The following is a 13,727-nucleotide window of genomic DNA, read 5'->3' as shown; positions in this document are numbered from 1 at the left end:
GGGGGCCGAGCGCTCCCTCCCGCCATCGCCTGCCGGGATTCCCCCGGCAGCCTCCCGGGGGAAACTGCTGCCGGGGTGGGTTTAAACGTAGGTGCGGGGGGCTCCGTTCGTCTCCCCGCACCGGTGCGGGGAAAAAGGCCGCTCGCGGCTGCAGCCGGGCAAGCTCAGGGTTTCCCTCCTCCTTCCTGAGATTAATTTTTTCCTCGTCTAAATAAACACGCAAACTTCTGTACACTAAATAAACACATAGAGAAGCTTCCCTGCAGCTGTACAGATCCTCTTAACTTCACTTGTGTGCGCATGAAGGTAAAGGGCCTTCCTCGTGTAGGTGAAGAGGAGGGTGCACAGCTGGGGATGAGTCTCTTGAACCAAGGAACAAGCGACAGGACAAGAGGGAATGGCCTCAAGCTGCACCAGGGCAGGTTTAGACTGGCTCTTAGGAATCATTTCTTTCCAGAAGGGGTTGTTGGGTGTTGGAAGGGGCTGCCCAGGGCAGGGGCGGAGTCCCCATCCCCGGAGGGGTTGAAGAGTCGGGATGACCCAGTGCTGAGGGATCTGGTGGAGTTGGGAATGGTCAGTGTGAGGTTAATTGTTGGACTGGATCTTCAAGGTATTTTCCAACCTGGATGATTCTGTGAACTGATTTGGCCCCAGAACACAGTGGGTGCTGGCAGGTGCTTCACTTGAAGGTTCCCGGGAGTTATGAGGGGTTGGGGTGACAAAGGATAACCTCATGGCCTTCACCTGCCTCATAATGCTTATGAACCAGCACAACTTTACCTATAAAGAGCCATCCACGGTGAGATGTCGATGCCTGGGTGAAGTCAAGTCACACGGAAAATGGACCACTTCAGGTAAATCATACAGAGAGTATCTTACATGCACCTTCCAATCAAGAACAGGCTTTCCTTTTGCTTGACCTCTAACAAAGAAAGGTGAGGACCAACACAGCAACGTTTCAACTTCTTTCCTCATAGTTTCTGATTGACAAACACATTAACACCTCTACTGTTATCATTAATCTTAGGTCATGGTACAATTCCTTACAGCCAAATCCTTAGTCTTACCACACATATTGATGCGAGAGTGTTCAGTGTTTACCTTGTAACGAGTTAAAAAACAGACTAAGATTCCCTGTTACAATTCATATTTAAATATTTGTATTAGATCACCTCCTAAGGGTATATTATTATTTCCTGTCTTCATTTCTTCATTTTGCCTGGGTGATGTGCTTTGTTAGCCCAGTTTTCTCATCTTGATAATAAAAATGAGAGAGAACCTAACAGGTAAACTGGCATTAAAAAAAAAAAAAGAGTTCAGATCATGCTTGCTTGTGTGATGGGGAGCAAATATTTCAACCCGTATCACTGCACATTTACCAAGCTACTGAATATTCTTGTGTCTTGTGGGATCTTCCACATTTTATAAATCAATGTTTATTGGACGAGAAGTGGGAAGAGAGAAAACTTAACTAATCCTATACAGGGCATCTGCACACATTCTTCAGTTTCATTTGTAAAAGCAGCTCCAATAACCATAATTTTTGAAAATACGCAAAGAAAGTATTTACATAAAAGGAAAAACATGAAGCCTGATGTTTATACCAGTACCAAAATGTAAGACCAGATAAAAGATGGAGAAAAAAACTTCAGCTTAAAAATAGAAGTGTACAAACATTCCAATTCCAATAAGAAATTATCATTGGGTTTTTTTGGTTTTTTTTTCCTCAGTTGCTGGTGGTACAGTTGTTTCCACTGAAGCAGAAAGAAATTACGTCACTGACTTCAATATGAGTGTGACTTGTCCTTTGCTGCTTACGCTTGTAGATTCTGGAGGCCTTAAACCAGAGGAGTGATCAGCAGTATCACACGTGGTGGGAAAATTTATCTAAAAAGCAGCATTTCAGTACTTGGATGAAAACCAATCAGGCTGCAAAACATGAGGTTGTTTTTCTGAGAAAACTGTGGAGAGCTGTATACATGGTAGGCTACGGCAATGCTCAGAAGGCTTAAAAAGTTTCTGCTGAAACAAAGAGCATGAAACCGAGACTGATAAGAAATTGGCATTTGTCTCATGATCTGGGTGTATTTAGCCCATCCAAGGCCTAGAGAATGCACTGGTGACATTCTACAGGAAAACTGGGACATGTCCAAAAATAGCATTTAAGAGATATATAGCCTGGGCAGAATAAAGGTTTCTACTAATAGCTGTAAAATGAACATTTAACTTATGGATAAAGTACTAACTGGTTAGAGAGTTCCTGTTAGAGATATAATAGGAAATGTAAATTAACACAAGAATGAATACTACACTATTTAAGTGAATAGATGTACCAAAGGAGAGCTTGAGCTTCAATTCAAACTGCTGGGTCATCCAACCAAACTAGCACTAAGCACCTACACACAGCACTGCGATCGTCATTGACCGTCTTGACCAAAATAAAAGCAGATCACATGCTGAGCCGATGGCGGGGTAAAGCCGAGGAGATTTAGGTCCCTGGAGGCAGCAGGTTGTAGCCACTGGATAAGCAACAGCTCCGTGGAGGTCCGTTGCGGTGAGAGGAAGGAGAATGGCAGTCTGAGACACGGATCTTAAAGGAAGGATAAAAATATTAGTCGGTGGAGAAATGGAGAAGACAGGAATGGAAGTGGGCTGTTCCAGAACAGGGTAGTCTTAAAAACATTTGGAAAATTCTCTGCAAAAGAGGGAAGGGCACTTAGACATGTCTGACTGATGAACACAACAGAACACGGGGCCAGAGCCTGCACTGGTGGACGATGAACTTCTCCATGTTTAATGAGAAGAAAATTTATATCTACTACTATAGAAGATTTATATCAACTGTCAGAAGTCACTGCCCCATGAAACAGTTTAAAATATGCCTATGAACTACACGTAACCTGAAAAGAAGGTATGCTCAGTTCAAAGGTCATGGTACATGAGTTACCTGAAATAAATTCTTACTTCCTTATACTTCACAAAGTATATTTATACAGATAAAAGCACTCTTCTATTTGCAGTAAATGCTACCCAAAAAAAAGTATGTTTGTTTAGTTGCTTTTTTTGTTTGTTTGTTTGTTTCCATTATTAAAAAAAAAAAAATCAAACAAACAATGTGCAGTAATGACTGTATGGGCATGTTTACCTCATTTTTCACTTTTTGTATTTTTATTTCCTTTATTATTTTATAAAAATCTAAACCAACAAAATAGTACGCAAAGTGCAAACAGAATCCATAGGTAAACAAATTTTTAAATCTTTTTACCTAAAAGATTTTTTAATCTCATCTAACACAAAATATTTTTGTTTTTTCTTCTCCGGCCCCCTTTTTTTTTTTTTTTTTAGAAACTGTCTTGATTATGAATTCATTTCAAGAGCTTCTTGTACTGTTACAAAGTTAAGTGCTGGGGCATGAAAGAAAAAGAAGTGAAATTAAGAGAAATTAAAATGACAGTAAGCAGTCCTTTTCATTGTGTACAATGGAAAGCAGTCCTTTATTTCATTGGTGTTTATGCTGTTTATTCAACTTTTCACTGAATACAGTGAAAAAGTTAAAGATGAAATCAAGATATCTTAAGACAATGTTAAATGTTTTTGAACTTTCATAATATAAATGTAATTAACTGATAAAAAATTTTAATGGAAACTTAAATCGGGATTCTTTCCTCAATTTCTACCTCACTAAAAAAAAAGTAACAGTACATTATGGACAGTTTCACATGTTAGGAGAAAATGCCTTCCTCATGTATGTGAAGGTACATTTTAAAATGTATTAATTTCAGTAGCTATTAAAGAAAATTGGTTTATTATGCCAATAACACAGCAATATAAAAATCTAAAATGGCTTTATAAATTATTTATATTTAATAAAAATGTAGTTCAACCAATGTTATTCTTACAGATCAAAGCTTGCTTGTGCAGCAACCTGTGTGTTATGCATGGTCTTACTGATTTTGATTAAATTCTGTGCTGATTCACGCTTCCACCACAGGAAATTCAAATGCAAACTTACAGCCCCGTAGATTATCCACAAAGTCTCTCTCCTGTCCATTCATATCACATACTAGAACTGCTCTGAGTTCTTTTCACAAGGCTTTGACAATATCGTTGGTAAAATGTCACCTTTTATTAGAAAATTCACTCTCAGATACACTAAAGTGCATTTAAAACCTAAAATGCACATCATCCATCTTTTATTTGACAGTTACATCCGACCTTTTGCCCTTTCAATCTACTAGCTCACCTGGGTCAACTTTCTGTTAATAAAAAGATGAATATGGACAGGTAGGGAGGGAATTAAGTGACCACAAACATTTGATAAACTGTTACGTGTAATTTCTCTTGTTTGTTGCCTTGAGCAAATGAAGTAAAGAAGAGGCAGGTAACTACAAGCCCCATTTATCCAACTGGGTGATCGGAGAGAAAGATGAAAGGCACTATACTCATGTGTTTCTTCCAGCTCTGATGATTTTATCCATTTTTTCAGTGAAACAGATTTTGGTCCATCAAATAATGTGATAACTATTCAAACAAACAGAAGAAGAATGTTTCTGTACTGTTGATATGTTTGTTAATATGATTTACTAACAATACTATTTCATGAGTAGTCAGATGCATAGTGTTTCAGTTTAATCACTAACGTTATACTGGTATCTGGAAATGGTCAGTTTTGATAGTAAGTAAATAAAATATTAAACACAAAATAATTTGAGATAATTCTTCAATTAATCTAATATATACACATTACTAAGTGACTCTTCTGACAATTAATACTTATTTTCTACTATTTAGATATACACTCGTCTTAATTTGATTTATTAGAGCATCATAAACTGTAAAAGAGCAATTCTAAATCCTCTGAAGTCACCTATTTTAAGTCAATTATTTTGGAAAACGTAGCTCCAACACAACAGTATCCTAACACACTTTGGTCTTACAAGGCAAACGAATGGAGCATGTTCCCAAAGTTTGCGGGAGTCCTAAAACTTAATTACAGTTCAGAAGCATCAGGTGTAATTATGTGTGAGACTGATTCATGTTTTAATTATCACAATGGCTACTGCGCTGTAGCTGACTGCTACAATATGGGGAATGTTACCGTTCCCACCAGCCATATCCTATGATCGAAATCCATGCTCGCAAAGGTAAAGGAGTTTTCCAGAGTTTCCAAAAGAACCTTCACAGACCTGAATTTTTATGTGCAGCAGAAGACTCAGAAACAACACATGAATGTTCAACTTGGGCTCCTCTCTGGGATCAGCATCATATGGAAGAGATAAAAATACAAGGTTAAAAAAAACCCAGCAGTTGATCTAGACTGAAAATGTCTTCTGCTCCTGGCACTATTCCTGGCTCGTAGAGGAAAAGAGGAAGAAAAGCAAAGTGTCCCACCTTGGAGCTGACTCAGTGGAGCGGGGAGTGGAATGCCAAACTGGCACCCTGATGGCAGCTTCCAGGGAGTTTGCCACAGTTCCGATGTTTGTAGCTGTGGTGGTGGTGCTTGCACAAGCCTTTGCAGGCCTCTGCCAGTGGCTGCTGGAAACAGAACTACCTTTTAGTCTGAGTCATACTGTATCAGAATGAACTAAGATGTATTCCAGAAAGTACTTAATAAAAGGGAAAACTTTTAAGCAGGAAATCACTTTTCAGTGTGCCACTTGAAAATGTGGAATTCCTGCTCAGCCTACAATGTCCTCTACAAAAAATGTAGATTGAAAGCACAAATAGAATGAAACAGTCAGAGTGACCTCAATACAGAAGAACAGAGAAAAAAAGAAAAAAAACAGGGCTTAACCATGCGCTCAGACTGGAAGTACATAAAAGTAATTCTATTGACTTCAACCAGCACCAGTGACGTACTGCATGACTGTTGGGAACTTGACCTCTGCTGTGTACAACTTTTTTATAATCAAGAGAGTCACATCATCAAGTGGCTTTGCAAGGACAGAAGATAATTAAATGTGATCAGATCTAGCAGAGGAAAGCATAGTATTAATCTACAATAGTAGTAGAAATATTTCCCAATTATAAAATTCCTTAAATTATTGCTTCTTTTCTTTCCAGAAAAACAACATCCTGGTATTAGGAAGGTTTATGTGGGGTGACTATAAGCAGAGGTAAACAGATGCATTTTGTTGTTTTGGTTCTTCCATTGTCACTGCACACTTCTACATCTGGGCGTTGATTTGTATTTTAAGACTGCAAGGGGCAGAAGGCGAGTGATTTATTCCAACATGCTATTATGCCAAATCCCCAGTATACAGCTGAGCAACTGGGACTAGTTGGTCTGGGAACTAATTGGTTGCCAAAAACAATAAAAGATGGGAGTACTTTAAAAAGACATCTAACATGCTGACTGTATAAAATTAGACTGAAATGACATTATTGAAGAAAGCTTTCAAGTGTCAAAAATGAAAGAAGGTCATATATATTCCACTGAGAAAATCTAGATCTCACAAGAGGGGACATCCACTTTCATAATTCTCCTATTTTATCTGTTTTGTCTTTTACAACAACTTTGTAGCCAGACAGGGGGAAAAAAAAAAAAAAAAAAGCAAGCTAAGAGAGTTGAAAGAATGAGCACAGAGAGGAGATAAAAGATGTAAGAATTGGAAAGACAAGTCAAAATTTTAAAATTATATATAGTGCAAAGCAAGTACAAAATACTTCATGATGAAAGCTGGGCTGTCTTGAATGTAAATGTTATACATCTTACTATTTTTAAGATATCATGTATCATCAAAATCAGTGGAATCACTAAAAATATACATTTAGTTTGTACGTTACAAGAAAAAAAATGAATTGTTTTCAACTCTTTGCTTTTCAATCTCTTCTTTCGCTGGTAGGTTTGTTTCTTTGTGTTTTTTTTCCCCCCTCCAAATGATGCCACCTATTCATGGCTATCTGTTCTCGCCATTTCTGATTGATTCGGGTTTAAATTCCTCAGTTCCTATGGACCTGTTGTAGATTGGAGGCAAATGTCTTCTCCAGGCACATTTCAGTTCATTACCACCCAGTTGGTAGCGCTTGTGATGAATACAGAATCATAGCCTGTACCAAATTAAGGAATCACAAACTCACCCTGGCTGGAGGATGCACAGGAGGTCTCTACTTCAAGTTTTTGCCTCAAGCAAGGTTGCACTGAATTCACATCAGGGCATTCAGAGTTTTTACAAGCTGGGTGCTAAACCTCCAGGGATAGCGGATCCGCAGCCTCTCTGGGCAACCTGACGCAACCTCTGCCAGATTGGCTGAAGTTTAACATCATCCTTCTTATGTTTTCACCTACAGTCAAGTTAAAAAAAAAAAAAAGAATTTTGATTCAATGAACTGATGTACCACAATGTGTAAAATTGTACGAGCATATCGCCATTATCCTATACCTTTCTTGCACTGCATTCATTTTGTCTGTTGCCTTGGTCTTCACGCTGGGTTGCATGGCTTTTAGGTAAAGAACGATATCTTTTTGGTTGTGTGCAGTCCAACAGAAAAAAAAAAAAAAGTGTGGGGAGGATGTCTTTCAACTTTGTTTAAGCAATGGCATGGTTATTTTCCATCTTATTTTTATTTCTAGTTTTACTTTACTCTCTTGTCTTCTCTTGCATTGTTTACTTCACCTAAGATGTTGTTTATTGCTCACCTTTCCATTAGTAGTACACTCTATTTTTATCCCCTTTAATACAACACATACTCCTGCTCCTTTTCTTATGATGCTTCCAGCACTGCAAAAGCATCTCTACATTTTTCTTATACGTTTCTTTCATCTTAATGCAATATATCCCACATCTACTTCACTACTTTCCTCTCAACTAAGTTGTTCTAAATTATTTGTTTGGTGCGAGAGGAAAACAGTAATGTAATATAAATGCTTTACCTTTGATCACCTGGGTATTATAACAGTTTGTGTGTACTGGTTTTAGTTTATTTATGATATATCACTCGGCAAAAATTAGTTCATAATTTGGGAGTACAGGTTTTGTAGGAGATTCACAATAATACCCAGCCCAAATGCTGGTAATTAAAATGTCCTCTCCATCAACTGTATTTTACTGCTTTGCATTACTAAATATCATGTTATTGTATCATTAGTGTTATAGTATATGATATACTAAGAAAGTAGGATATTTACATCACAGTTCCTCCATGCTTTAATTCTGACTTTGTTTTTATAGTACTCATCACCTTTAGCTTCAATGTATGTTTCACCTTGTTACAATATTTTTTGCTGCTAGTACACTAACGGCTTTTCCTAATGTCCCCAAATCAGTGCTAATCTTTTTAATAGTAAACCATCATCCACAAGTATTTCCTGATCTGTAGGACACAGGTTTGTTTATATTTCCCTCCTCAAGCTGGTCAAGAACTATATTATGAGCTCTATTCTGCTGGTACTGAACTTACCAGGAAAAACTCTTTTTATTTCAACTGAGTGTGCATTATTTACCATGGATACAGAATTTATTACAGTGAATCCAAAGCCGAGGTGCTAACAGTCTTAGAGAAATCAGGGATTAAAACAAAACATTTCACTCCTGCTATGAGCCGGGTAGGACTACAGTGATGGTCACAGCCCATTCTCCGTGATCTGGTCTCCAAGGATTTCCAAGATTTTATTGCCACGGCTCTATGATGCCACCTTCCTCCCACCAGGTCATTTTCTGATTGTACAGTAATGCAGAAGGTGTTCGCATTGTGTATCTTCTTCTGTGGGTTATCTACAAGCTTGACAAAGGTCCGGATGTCCTCCTTGTAAATCCATCAGAACTTATATACAAGTAGTAGTACAGTTAAGGCTAATGTATAGCAAAGTCTCTTAATCACCTATTCTGGGAAAAATGGAGACTTTCTGCCCGCTCACGCATAGCATTCTAGGGGATAAATGGCTGCCTAACCAGGGAAACACAATTTATGGTTATTCATGTAGGTGCTTACAGCTCTATACTACATTCTCCCTTTTGTTATAGGTCAGAAAATAAATTTAATCTTTTTTTCTTATAGTGATCCCTTCCTGGAAGCCCTTTCAAGAAGACGTCTGTAGTGTGCTCATTAGAATTTAATCTCTTCTATTTTAATAAGTATCATACAGGGTTATTAAGGTGTTAGAATTACCTCTAAAGAAAAAGAATGACATTATTAGTCAGCAAATTAAGAAAATTCATCTCCCAAATACATTATTTGAATAGAAACAGAACAGTTCTATAGTAAAATATACTCTCTTACTGGTAATTTGTTTATTTTCAGAAAACATTTTTTGAAAAGCACCAAGAAATAATGTTTCAAAACAAGTAAAAGCATCTCAAAGTACAATTTATCAGGATGAAGGTTTAGTCCCTCTAACACAGTCACAAACTGTGCTGCACAGTTATAAATAGGGACATTATCTCTCTTAATAAATTTGAAAAATTGCCTTAAATATCATTATTTTTTCCTAACACCCAGACTGCACCCACCCAGTTATTTAAAGGTAGTGTGGATAGGCAGCAGTCCCATGCATTCACTGTTGAGGGAACCTTTGGAGCCGGGCCTACCTGGGAAGCAGGTTTCAGGAGGCTCAAAGCAAGCTGTGGTGGTAGCTGGAATGACCGCAACTGATCTGTGGGGGCCAGCCGGAGTGAGATCCTGGTTTAATTATCCCCTGGGTGCCACAGTAATGCCAAGCTTGGCAGAAAGGAGCATCTATCGCTTACGTGCATGTAACTGCGCAATATCAGGAAGCGAGGCTCAGTCACTGTTTTGGGGATCAAACACGGATCCCCAGTTTCCTGGACGCAGGCATCCTTCAGCAAACAGCGTGGTCGATACGGGATTGTAGGAACCACTTGCAGAGCCTGCCACAGCTGGAAGATTACAAAGCAGTGACAGTGATTCTAATCACTCTCTGGGGCACACGTAGGGACGCGTGTTTGTTGTTGAGCCCTGGCTTAGAGGGTTACTGTTCCATCTGGACACCGAAATAATACTCGGGGAAACAGCAGACAGGAGCAAGGGAGAGATCAGCTGATAGCCGTGGAGACACCTACAGCTGTTGTAAATGACCAGAGTGGTGAGAAAGAATAGAAACAGGTCTCTGGAGGGCAGCTTCCACAGAGAAGCTTACGTGCGCAGGAGGTGCTGAAGAAATAAGCCTACACACTTAAGAGCGCAGCCTGCACAATTTGGCTGGCCAACCCCGGCCACCCAAGTGACTTGTCAAACAGAAGCAGCAGGATATGTCAGGTCTGCACTTGACAGCAGCAAAGCCCAGCCACGGTGTCATGCGCTCAGGGAGGAGCAGGACCATCCATGGGATATGTTGCCTGGTTGGCCCCAGGACCTCACAGGAATCGTGCTCCCTCCCACAACTGCAGGTCTTACTACTGATGGATTTACTGGTAAGTAGTTGAGCCACAAACATCTCTCCTCTTCTGTCCTTCTCTCTGGTAGCTGGTCACCAGTACATAAGTAGTCAGTGAAACACATTTGAATGCAGAGCATCTGATGTGTAGAACAAAGGAGAGCCAATTTCTAAGTCCTGAGTGTAAAAAACTGTTTCTTACAGTAAGTGCTCTCTCACGTGATGGTTGAAAGTTTTCAATAAAATTCTTAAAATTATGTTATAACAACATTACTGTGGTGAAATAGATCGTTGTTACTGGAAAAAAAAATAGCAGTAAGCATTACATCTAATACCATATGATGTCAGTGTCTTTATATCCTGCTGCTGGTAGAGCAAGAAACTGAAAAGTACTTCCAAGACTGATAAATGAGTCCAGGTTCTTAAACAAGCAATCAGGTGGAAATGGCAATTCACCAAATACAGCTAGAGTTGCCCCACAATATTTGAGTACAGCTACGCTTTGCAAAGTGATCCTTATTTTTGGATCTGCTCATTTTTAGTATCCGAATCAATATCTCTTAGAAGTGATTTGTGAAGACACCACTTACCAAATGAGTTCCATTTCAAGTGTTAAGCTGTAGCTGTGATTTATATAAGAAGAGCTTATCAAATATTTGCTTCCAGATATTTTAGTAGTGAATTTTTGAAATACCATCTCATTTTACACCTAAATCCAGTTGCATTTCAATGTTTTTATTTTAAATAAGAAGCTATATCAAAGAAGGTTCTCATCTATAAACAGTGTTATCACAGGCTGCTCTTCCCAAGCTTTTTATTGTTGATCTTTTTCTGCTGGAGACTTGCACATATTTTAGACTGAACCTTTTTTTGCTGATGCTTTGCATGTGAAGTAATAAACAGGTTTATTAATATACAATCCACCTGAAACCAGTGTTTATTTATTAAATAATTCAGTTCTTTGGACATTGCTTAAGTTTCATTTGAAAACAATGTTAACTTTTCTGGACAGGTAAACAGCATGGTAAACAGCAAGAAAAATACTGTGTTCATCATAAAGGGCTTCTGTACTTTGTGAAACAGTAACAGCTTTCCATGTACAAAATATGTAGTCTAGTTTCTGAAAATATCATTATAGACTGTCTCCCTAAGGATAGCAAAACAATTTTCATTGTGATTTGTTTTTAGACACTCGTCTTATTTATTGATCATTTCCCATATTTAACTTCAACCCAAAAAATTAAACAACATTAAATGTTACCCAAAAATAGTTCTATCATAACAGATTTAAAAACACAAAAGAAACACCTCGAATATTCCTTCTCAGACCTTAATAATAAAATGCTTCTTCTGGCAATTTAATTGGTCAACTTTGTGAGTTTCTTGTACAAGGAAAGCCAGCTACTTAGACAAAAAAAAAAAAAAAAAAAGTCTCTGCAAGACTTCAGGCTCTTCATGTTGCTCTAGTTATACAAAATGGGGTAGAAATAGCCTCAGGGAAGAATCCAAGAGTAATGAGGTTAGTTTAAGTAGAGCTGACAGAACAACTCTTTATCAGTCCCTTAACGCTAAGCCATATATCTAGATGCAGCAGGTAAAATTCACCTTAAACAATCACAAGATCAGCTACAATTCACCTGTAGATAAACTGTTTCCTAGTTCTGTTTTTCTGGTTAAACCCCCAGCTTAAAAGAGCATCAGAAGGTAGGCATCATAACATTTTAGAAGAAGTTAAAATGCTGGATTAACAATGGATTTAGAAATGTATGACTACACCTGCCTTAGAGTTTTGCAGTAAATTTTCACTGTTTTCCCCTTTTCTATAATTAACAATATCTGCTTAGCATTAAAACAGTTTCTACGTGAAATAGGGAATAACAGGATGCATTTTAGTTTGTTCTGGCCGTTCGATGGCAATATACATGCTGGATATACAATGTCACAAGGATAATTAATTGTGACATTGCCAAAGGGACGGCAACACTTTTTCTAATAAATTCTTTACATCTTTCAAAAAGGTCACAGTCAGGATTTCAGCTTTAGGCTGGTTTATTGCCTAGAGCAAATCTGATTTTAATAGACTTACACAAGCTATAGAAAAGGTGATCTGGAATGGTTACATGTTTAAAATGTGAAAAACGTTCCAGGGAAAATAGAAAAGCTGCTGCACTTGAACTTCTTCATGCAAATAGTCTTACCTGAATATAAATGACGTACATTCTTGAACAAGACTGCCAAGCTGAAAACAACAAAGCATATTAATATTATAATACCAAGATGAGATAGTTTGATAGAAATAATTTAAAACCTAGATTAAGGAAGCCAGTAGAATGCAAATCATGTATAGGTGAAGGAAATGAAAACCCAGAAAACAGAAATCCTAGCAGTATTTAGCAAAAAATCAATTTAAACCCACTCTAAAAAAATGTTCCAACTTAGAAACACTAGTGAATTTTATTTTTATTATTCTTTTTATTAATTCTCCACTATCCTTCCAGAATAGACACAATAAGGCTGATGTTAAAGTGCTTTCGTTAGTACAACTGCTTGATAAACCAATAACAGCAATTCTTTTCAAAATGTTCATTTACCGCTGTAACTCTGCCAGCAGACTTTTTCATATGTATTCTCCAGCCTCATACAAGATCTGTCTCTACCTTTCTTTCTAGGTTTAATTGGCCATCACCTTCTATACGCAGTTTCACGTTAAGCTATTCAAATGAAATACTGCAGTGATTCAGCAGTGACACTACAGGTTTAGAACATTTGCATTAACTTGACTTTTTTTGGTATGCTGATCTAATATAAGTAAACTGTATAAAAAACTGCCAAAACTGGTCTGGTGGTAGAGTCTTCTAGATTCTCATGGTATATTCCTGCACTTGAGTAGCATGAGAGAGAATCTCAACAGGTTTTTAGGCCCAAAGAGTAGCTGCTGCAGACAAAAGTACCCACTGCCTTTAATGATGGCTGAATACCATCCACGGTCATAAACGCCATTTCAAAAGTGATGTCAAATTCCAACTGAAAAAGTAATACGTTGAAAGAGGAAACTAAAATGGGATAAGGAACTACCTGAACACAAGATGTTATACTCCAAATCCTGATGAAATCATAATGAGGATGCTGAAACATTATTTCTTCAAAGAATTACAAGATTCTCCCTTTATAGAAAATATTTCTGTAAGAGTTTCTTTCTGGAAGAAAAAGTAGAGCAAGAATAGCTCTGAACAGGAAGTAACGATGCAGGGCATTAACAAAGATTTATATCAGTAGTCACCGACAGTATTTTGGTGGGTGGAGGGGGGTGGGAATTTGTGTGTGTGCTTTGTTTTTAAATAAGGAAACAACAGTATGCTTTTCGGAAACCACAGAAATACTCTAGTCAGCTCAT

The sequence above is a fragment of the Athene cunicularia genome (genome assembly GCF_003259725.1).
Source record: "Athene cunicularia isolate RWA chromosome 3 unlocalized genomic scaffold, athCun1 chr3_part1, whole genome shotgun sequence".
NCBI classification, from domain to species: Eukaryota; Metazoa; Chordata; class Aves; order Strigiformes; family Strigidae; genus Athene; species Athene cunicularia.
The sequence above is the reverse complement of the archived record's forward strand: the minus strand, read 5'-3'. Positions refer to the sequence as shown.